The following is a 7,986-nucleotide window of genomic DNA, read 5'->3' on the forward strand; positions in this document are numbered from 1 at the left end:
AGAACCTCCTCAGCTGGAGACCAGCGAGAAGCAGGTGACTCCGGGTTCGTCTGCTGCACAAACGAGGAACTACAGTGTGATCACGACAGGTGTCGTGCCAAAAAGTGGCTTCTTGTCAAAAGATATTGGCTGTAATCACTTTTTGGCAACGTGAAGACAGCATCTTACTGGTTTAACTGGCCTCAAACAGGTGTAGACAGTGATAAGATGTACTGGATGCTCATTAAATATGTTAATATAACCCAGCAGAGCTCCATGAACTTAAAATAGGGGGAAAATAAGCTTTCAGCAAACAGATATTCGCTTTAACCACTTTGTGGCAACATAAAACCAGCATGCTACTGGTTCTACTGGCCTCAGGCAGGAACAGACAAAGATCAGATGGACGGGATAGTTCCATGTTACAGCAACATTGGGTCGTAGATCTGAGTCCTAGCGTCATGTCATAGAGTTAAACAGTCACGGTCGACGATCGCTGTAAAGAGAATTACGATTATTTCCGTCGTTTACACAAAATTTAAAAGACGTGGCGTCACTACGTCCACTAGAAAACGTGTAGCGGATCATATTTACAGTTATGGCTGTTTGAAACCGTAATAAGCAGCTGTAGTCCACACAAACCGAGCTAAACGCATTAACGAGGCGGCGCGCGCTCCCGCGTGCGGCAAGCGACACCTGCTCCAGATAAACGTCGGTGTAACGTGCCAGATGTTAAAGCAGATTCAGACGTGTTACTGTTATTGTTGTCGTATTCTGCGGCATTAACTAAAAATGCAAGGAGCACAGACTGGGCTTGGTATAGATGGGATGTCCGTCAGAAACCTGAGGAGCGGGCAACAGTCACCGCGGTCAAATGAGCCGCTGCTCGCTTTTCCGTGGTCAACGAGCCGTCGCCATATTCGAGGTCGCCATATTCTACTTAGAACTTCGTGGACTACTACCACTGAAAATAGCAACTACTTTTTGTAGTAATTTATTAATAAGATATCCAATAGTAAACAGCCTTGACATCAATGGCTGAACTTTGACCTTTAATTATTCAATTTACAGTTCTACCTTGTACTTCATTTACTATTAGCATGCAGAGTATTACCTAATTTTACTGTATACTTTTTGAGTAAATACTATTAATAATACGCACAAATGAGCAAACTTTGGCTTTGAAAAAAACAATTTATTTATTTACCATTCGTTCACAGTACTACTTAGTACTTCATAGGCTAAGGTAGAAAGGGCGCCCTCTAGCGGATGTTTGGGGTAATTGTCGACTCAGACACAGCAGAGTGGCGCGAGGAAACTACTAATAGGACGGCCCACATGAAGTTCCACCACGAAGTTTTGTGAAATAGGTTCAAGTGAGTGACAGTTGGTTATCGGCGATCATTAAACCCACCGTTTGATACTTAAAGACACAGCTGCCGATGTACTGGCTACATAGCATCTATTCAAGCTATCGAGGAATGAAGACGACTGTAATTACTGGTGGCATTTAATAAAAAAATCACATTAACCGAACCTGAGTCTTGTGCCATCTCTCACCGGATGCCTGTGGTGGTTCACCTAAGTTTTAACCAGAAGAGTTATTAACAGCTACTACCACAAAAAGTATGAACTTATTCTACTGTATACTTTTTTCACATATTAGAGCCTCCAGCCATCATCCTTGCTTGACAATGACCCGCTTCCCCCAATATGAGCCGTGTCATCTCTAAAGAGAGAGTAGTACTATACTTAAAATTCACAGTAAAATGAGTTGATACTTGTTGTGGCAGAGGCTATGAACTACTAGGTACTACTTTGGGAATTTCCCCATCGCGGCATAATAAAGGTATTCTATCTATCTTTGAGGGAATTATAATCTAATAATTTAAGGAACAAGATTTATTCAAAAACAAGATTATTTTTTTGGTGTTTTGTTTATTAACTGTATGACAGTTGAGTAGTACTTTACTCAAAATATACAGTAAGATGAATAAAGTTTTAACAGTAAAGAAACTGTGATGTACTGATTTGAGGAACTCATTTTATTGAAAGTCAAATTCAGCGATTGATGTCAAGGCTGTTTACTATAGGATACTTTATTAATAGATTACTTAAAAAATATACAGTACAAATAGTTGATATTTGCTGTGATAGTAGTCCATGAAGTACTAAGTAGAGCTGTAAAGTAGTTGATGTACCAATTTGAGGAGCTAATTTTATTGAAGGTCAAAGTTCAGCTATTGATGTCAATTCAACTTACTGTACAATATTTATGGTTTATTTGAAGAAGTATTTTTATTTAAAGCCAAGTTTTAGAATAGAGGCCAATTGCCTCTTCATACATCCCATCAGTGAATATTTTCAAACATACACTTTCAATTCCATCATTTCTTAAGTTTACTTTTGTTTCCTTAAGGCATTGATCCTTACATTATCTCCATTGTTCACTCGAGTGAGTCTCTCCGCTCTTCTCAGTGATCGTAAAACTGTTACCGTAACTATCATACGAATCGCTCACTTCGAATATGGCGACGGCTCATTTGACCACAGAAAAGCGAACAGCTGCTCATTGGCCGCGGTGAACAGTCGGGGAGGCTGGGGCGTCGCACCTTCATCTGGCCATCGGGGGTTCATTAGTAGAACTAGAGGTACTCTGTGTCCGGCTGTTCAGACCCGAGAGGTGTTTTATGTCCTGTCACTCAAACTTCAGCCTTTGGAGCAGAAGCCACTGCTCAGCTGTGTGTGACCCGCTCTCAACAGCCCCGAACCTTCACCTGTAAGATACAGACTTGCAAATGCCAGCGAGGCGCCAGCGTTTCTCTGTGACTCACGGCTCCTGCAGCGTCCGCAGATAATGTGTCTACCGCTGCCATGGCAACGCAGCCCCAGCCCTGGCTCTTTTCAAAGCGCCACCTGTGGATCGATGCGCACATCAGCAGACGGCAGTAATTAAAGCGGTGTCTGGTGATAACATCCAGGTAGATGAGAGAAATCTCAACAGGAAAGGCCAGAGTGTGTCAGTGGATAATACGAAGCAACATACAGCATTCAACACATTTACTATGATGGTGAAGATGTGTGAAACAAACCACACAAACCTCAGGCCGTGGAAGCTAAACGTACCCCAGACCTGACACTCTGTCACCAAGGAGATCAACCTGTTACAACCTAAACTTCTGTACCTCAATGTAGCATCATCCAGGCTCCACGTAGACCCCACTCTGTCTGCTCCAGCTGCCCCAGGCCCCCTGTAGACCCCACTCTGTCTGCTCCAGCTGCCCCAGGCCCCCTGTAGACCCCACTCTGTCTGCTCCAGCTGCCCCAGGCCCCCTGTAGACCCCACTCTGTCTGCTCCAGCTGCCCCAGGCCCCCTGTAGACCCTCCCGGGCTCCACGTAGACCCCACTCTGTCTGCTCCAGCTGCCCTAGGCCCCACGTAGACCCCACTCTGTCTGCTCCAGCTGCCCCAGGCCCCCTGTAGACCCCACTCTGTCTGCTCCAGCTGCCCCAGGCCCCCTGTAGACCCCACTCTGTCTGCTCCAGCTGCCCCAGGCCCCCTGTAGACCCCACTCTGTCTGCTCCAGCTGCCCCAGGCCCCCTGTAGACCCTCCCGGGCTCCACGTAGACCCCACTCTGTCTGCTCCAGCTGCCCTAGGCCCCACGTAGACCCCACTCTGTCTGCTCCAGCTGCCCCAGGCCCCCTGTAGACCCCACTCTGTCTGCTCCAGCTGCCCCAGGCCCCCTGTAGACCCCACTCTGTCTGCTCCAGCTGCCCCAGGCCCCCTGTAGACCCCACTCTGTCTGCTCCAGCTGCCCCAGGCCCCCTGTAGACCCCACTCTGTCTGCTCCAGCTGCCCTAGGCCCCACGTAGACCCCACTCTGTCTGCTCCAGCTGCCCCAGGCCCCCTGTAGACCCCACTCTGTCTGCTCCAGCTGCCCCAGGCCCCACGTAGACCCTCCCGGGCTCCACGTAGACCCCACTCTGTCTGCTCCAGCTGCCCCAGGCCCCCTGTAGACCCCACTCTGTCTGCTCCAGCTGCCCCAGGCCCCCTGTAGACCCTCCCGGGCTCCACGTAGACCCCACTCTGTCTGCTCCAGCTGCCCCAGGCCCCCTGTAGACCCCACTCTGTCTGCTCCAGCTGCCCCAGGCCCCATGTAGACCCCACTCTGTCTGCTCCAGCTGCCCCAGGCCCCACGTAGACCCCACTCTGTCTGCTCCAGCTGCCCCAGGCCCCACGTAGACCCTCCCGGGCTCCACGTAGACCCCACTCTGTCTGCTCCAGCTGCCCTAGGCCCCACGTAATCCCCACTCTGTCTGCTCCAGCTGCCCCAGGCCCCCTGTAGACCCCACTCTGTCTGCTCCAGCTGCCCCAGGCCCCCTGTAGACCCCACTCTGTCTGCTCCAGCTGCCCTAGGCCCCACGTAGACCCCACTCTGTCTGCTCCAGCTGCCCCAGGCCCCCTGTAGACCCCACTCTGTCTGCTCCAGCTGCCCCAGGCCCCACGTAGACCCTCCCGGGCTCCACGTAGACCCCACTCTGTCTGCTCCAGCTGCCCCAGGCCCCCTGTAGACCCCACTCTGTCTGCTCCAGCTGCCCCAGGCCCCCTGTAGACCCTCCCGGGCTCCACGTAGACCCCACTCTGTCTGCTCCAGCTGCCCCAGGCCCCCTGTAGACCCCACTCTGTCTGCTCCAGCTGCCCCAGGCCCCCTGTAGACCCTCCCGGGCTCCACGTAGACCCCACTCTGTCTGCTCCAGCTGCCCCAGGCCCCCTGTAGACCCCACTCTGTCTGCTCCAGCTGCCCTAGGCCCCACGTAGACCCCACTCTGTCTGCTCCAGCTGCCCCAGGCCCCCTGTAGACCCCACTCTGTCTGCTCCAGCTGCCCCAGGCCCCACGTAGACCCTCCCGGGCTCCACGTAGACCCCACTCTGTCTGCTCCAGCTGCCCCAGGCCCCCTGTAGACCCCACTCTGTCTGCTCCAGCTGCCCCAGGCCCCTGTAGACCCTCCCGGGCTCCACGTAGACCCCACTCTGTCTGCTCCAGCTGCCCCAGGCCCCCTGTAGACCCCACTCTGTCTGCTCCAGCTGCCCCAGGCCCCCTGTAGACCCTCCCGGGCTCCACGTAGACCCCACTCTGTCTGCTCCAGCTGCCCCAGGCCCCCTGTAGACCCCACTCTGTCTGCTCCAGCTGCCCCAGGCCCCACGTAGACCCCACTCTGTCTGCTCCAGCTGCCCCAGGCCCCATGTAGACCCCACTCTGTCTGCTCCAGCTGCCCCAGGCCCCACGTAGACCCTCCCGGGCTCCACGTAGACCCCACTCTGTCTGCTCCAGCTGCCCTAGGCCCCACGTAGACCCCACTCTGTCTGCTCCAGCTGCCCCAGGCCCCCTGTAGACCCCACTCTGTCTGCTCCAGCTGCCCCAGGCCCCCTGTAGACCCCACTCTGTCTGCTCCAGCTGCCCTAGGCCCCACGTAGACCCCACTCTGTCTGCTCCAGCTGCCCCAGGCCCCCTGTAGACCCCACTCTGTCTGCTCCAGCTGCCCCAGGCCCCACGTAGACCCTCCCGGGCTCCACGTAGACCCCACTCTGTCTGCTCCAGCTGCCCCAGGCCCCCTGTAGACCCCACTCTGTCTGCTCCAGCTGCCCCAGGCCCCCTGTAGACCCTCCCGGGCTCCACGTAGACCCCACTCTGTCTGCTCCAGCTGCCCCAGGCCCCCTGTAGACCCCACTCTGTCTGCTCCAGCTGCCCCAGGCCCCCTGTAGACCCTCCCGGGCTCCACGTAGACCCCACTCTGTCTGCTCCAGCTGCCCCAGGCCCCCTGTAGACCCCACTCTTTCTGCTCCAGCTGCCCTAGGCCCCACGTAGACCCCACTCTGTCTGCTCCAGCTGCCCCAGGCCCCCTGTAGACCCCACTCTGTCTGCTCCAGCTGCCCCAGGCCCCACGTAGACCCTCCCGGGCTCCACGTAGACCCCACTCTGTCTGCTCCAGCTGCCCCAGGCCCCCTGTAGACCCCACTCTGTCTGCTCCAGCTGCCCCAGGCCCCCTGTAGACCCTCCCGGGCTCCACGTAGACCCCACTCTGTCTGCTCCAGCTGCCCCAGGCCCCCTGTAGACCCCACTCTGTCTGCTCCAGCTGCCCCAGGCCCCCTGTAGACCCTCCCGGGTCCACGTAGACCCCACTCTGTCTGCTCCAGCTGCCCCAGGCCCCCTGTAGACCCCACTCTGTCTGCTCCAGCTGCCCCAGGCCCCACGTAGACCCCACTCTGTCTGCTCCAGCTGCCCCAGGCCCCATGTAGACCCCACTCTGTCTGCTCCAGCTGCCCCAGGCCCCACGTAGACCCTCCCGGGCTCCACGTAGACCCCACTCTGTCTGCTCCAGCTGCCCTAGGCCCCACGTAGACCCCACTCTGTCTGCTCCAGCTGCCCCAGGCCCCCTGTAGACCCCACTCTGTCTGCTCCAGCTGCCCCAGGCCCCCTGTAGACCCCACTCTGTCTGCTCCAGCTGCCCTAGGCCCCACGTAGACCCCACTCTGTCTGCTCCAGCTGCCCCAGGCCCCCTGTAGACCCCACTCTGTCTGCTCCAGCTGCCCCAGGCCCCACGTAGACCCTCCCGGGCTCCACGTAGACCCCACTCTGTCTGCTCCAGCTGCCCCAGGCCCCCTGTAGACCCCACTCTGTCTGCTCCAGCTGCCCCCAGGCCCCCTGTAGACCCTCCCGGGCTCCACGTAGACCCCACTCTGTCTGCTCCAGCTGCCCCAGGCCCCCTGTAGACCCCACTCTGTCTGCTCCAGCTGCCCCAGGCCCCCTGTAGACCCTCCCGGGCTCCACGTAGACCCCACTCTGTCTGCTCCAGCTGCCCCAGGCCCCCTGTAGACCCCACTCTGTCTGCTCCAGCTGCCCCAGGCCCCATGTAGACCCCACTCTGTCTGCTCCAGCTGCCCCAGGCCCCACGTAGACCCCACTCTGTCTGCTCCAGCTGCCCCAGGCCCCATGTAGACCCCACTCTGTCTGCTCCAGCTGCCCCAGGCCCCACGTAGACCCTCCCGGGCTCCACGTAGACCTCACTCTGTCTGCTCCAGCTGCCCTAGGCCCCACGTAGACCCCACTCTGTCTGCTCCAGCTGCCCCAGGCCCCCTGTAGACCCCACTCTGTCTGCTCCAGCTGCCCTAGGCCCCACGTAGACCCCACTCTGTCTGCTCCAGCTGCCCCAGGCCCCCTGTAGACCCCACTCTGTCTGCTCCAGCTGCCCCAGGCCCCACGTAGACCCTCCCGGGCTCCACGTAGACCCCACTCTGTCTGCTCCAGCTGCCCCAGGCCCCCTGTAGACCCCACTCTGTCTGCTCCAGCTGCCCCAGGCCCCCTGTAGACCCTCCCGGGCTCCACGTAGACCCCACTCTGTCTGCTCCAGCTGCCCCAGGCCCCCTGTAGACCCCACTCTGTCTGCTCCAGCTGCCCCAGGCCCCCTGTAGACCCTCCCGGGCTCCACGTAGACCCCACTCTGTCTGCTCCAGCTGCCCCAGGCCCCCTGTAGACCCCACTCTGTCTGCTCCAGCTGCCCCAGGCCCCATGTAGACCCCACTCTGTCTGCTCCAGCTGCCCCAGGCCCCACGTAGACCCCACTCTGTCTGCTCCAGCTGCCCCAGGCCCCATGTAGACCCCACTCTGTCTGCTCCAGCTGCCCCAGGCCCCACGTAGACCCTCCCGGGCTCCATGTAGACCCCACTCTGTCTGCTCCTGCTGCCCCAGGCCCCCTGTAGACCCCACTCTGTCTGCTCCAGCTGCCCCAGGCCCCCTGTAGACCCTCCTGGGCTCCACGTAGACCCCACTCTGTCTGCTCCAGCTGCCCCAGGGCCCCTGTTGATCCCAGTTTTACCTGCCCTGGACTCCCTGTAGGAGCTCTACCTGCCTCACCTTGTCCAGGTGTATTCAGCCAGTTAGCAGGAAATGCCATTGGACACGACTGTAGTTCACACCTGGTGACATCTAGCCTTGAATTGAAACTCTC

Source organism: Betta splendens, chromosome 16 (genome assembly GCF_900634795.4).
Source record: "Betta splendens chromosome 16, fBetSpl5.4, whole genome shotgun sequence".
NCBI classification, from domain to species: Eukaryota; Metazoa; Chordata; class Actinopteri; order Anabantiformes; family Osphronemidae; genus Betta; species Betta splendens.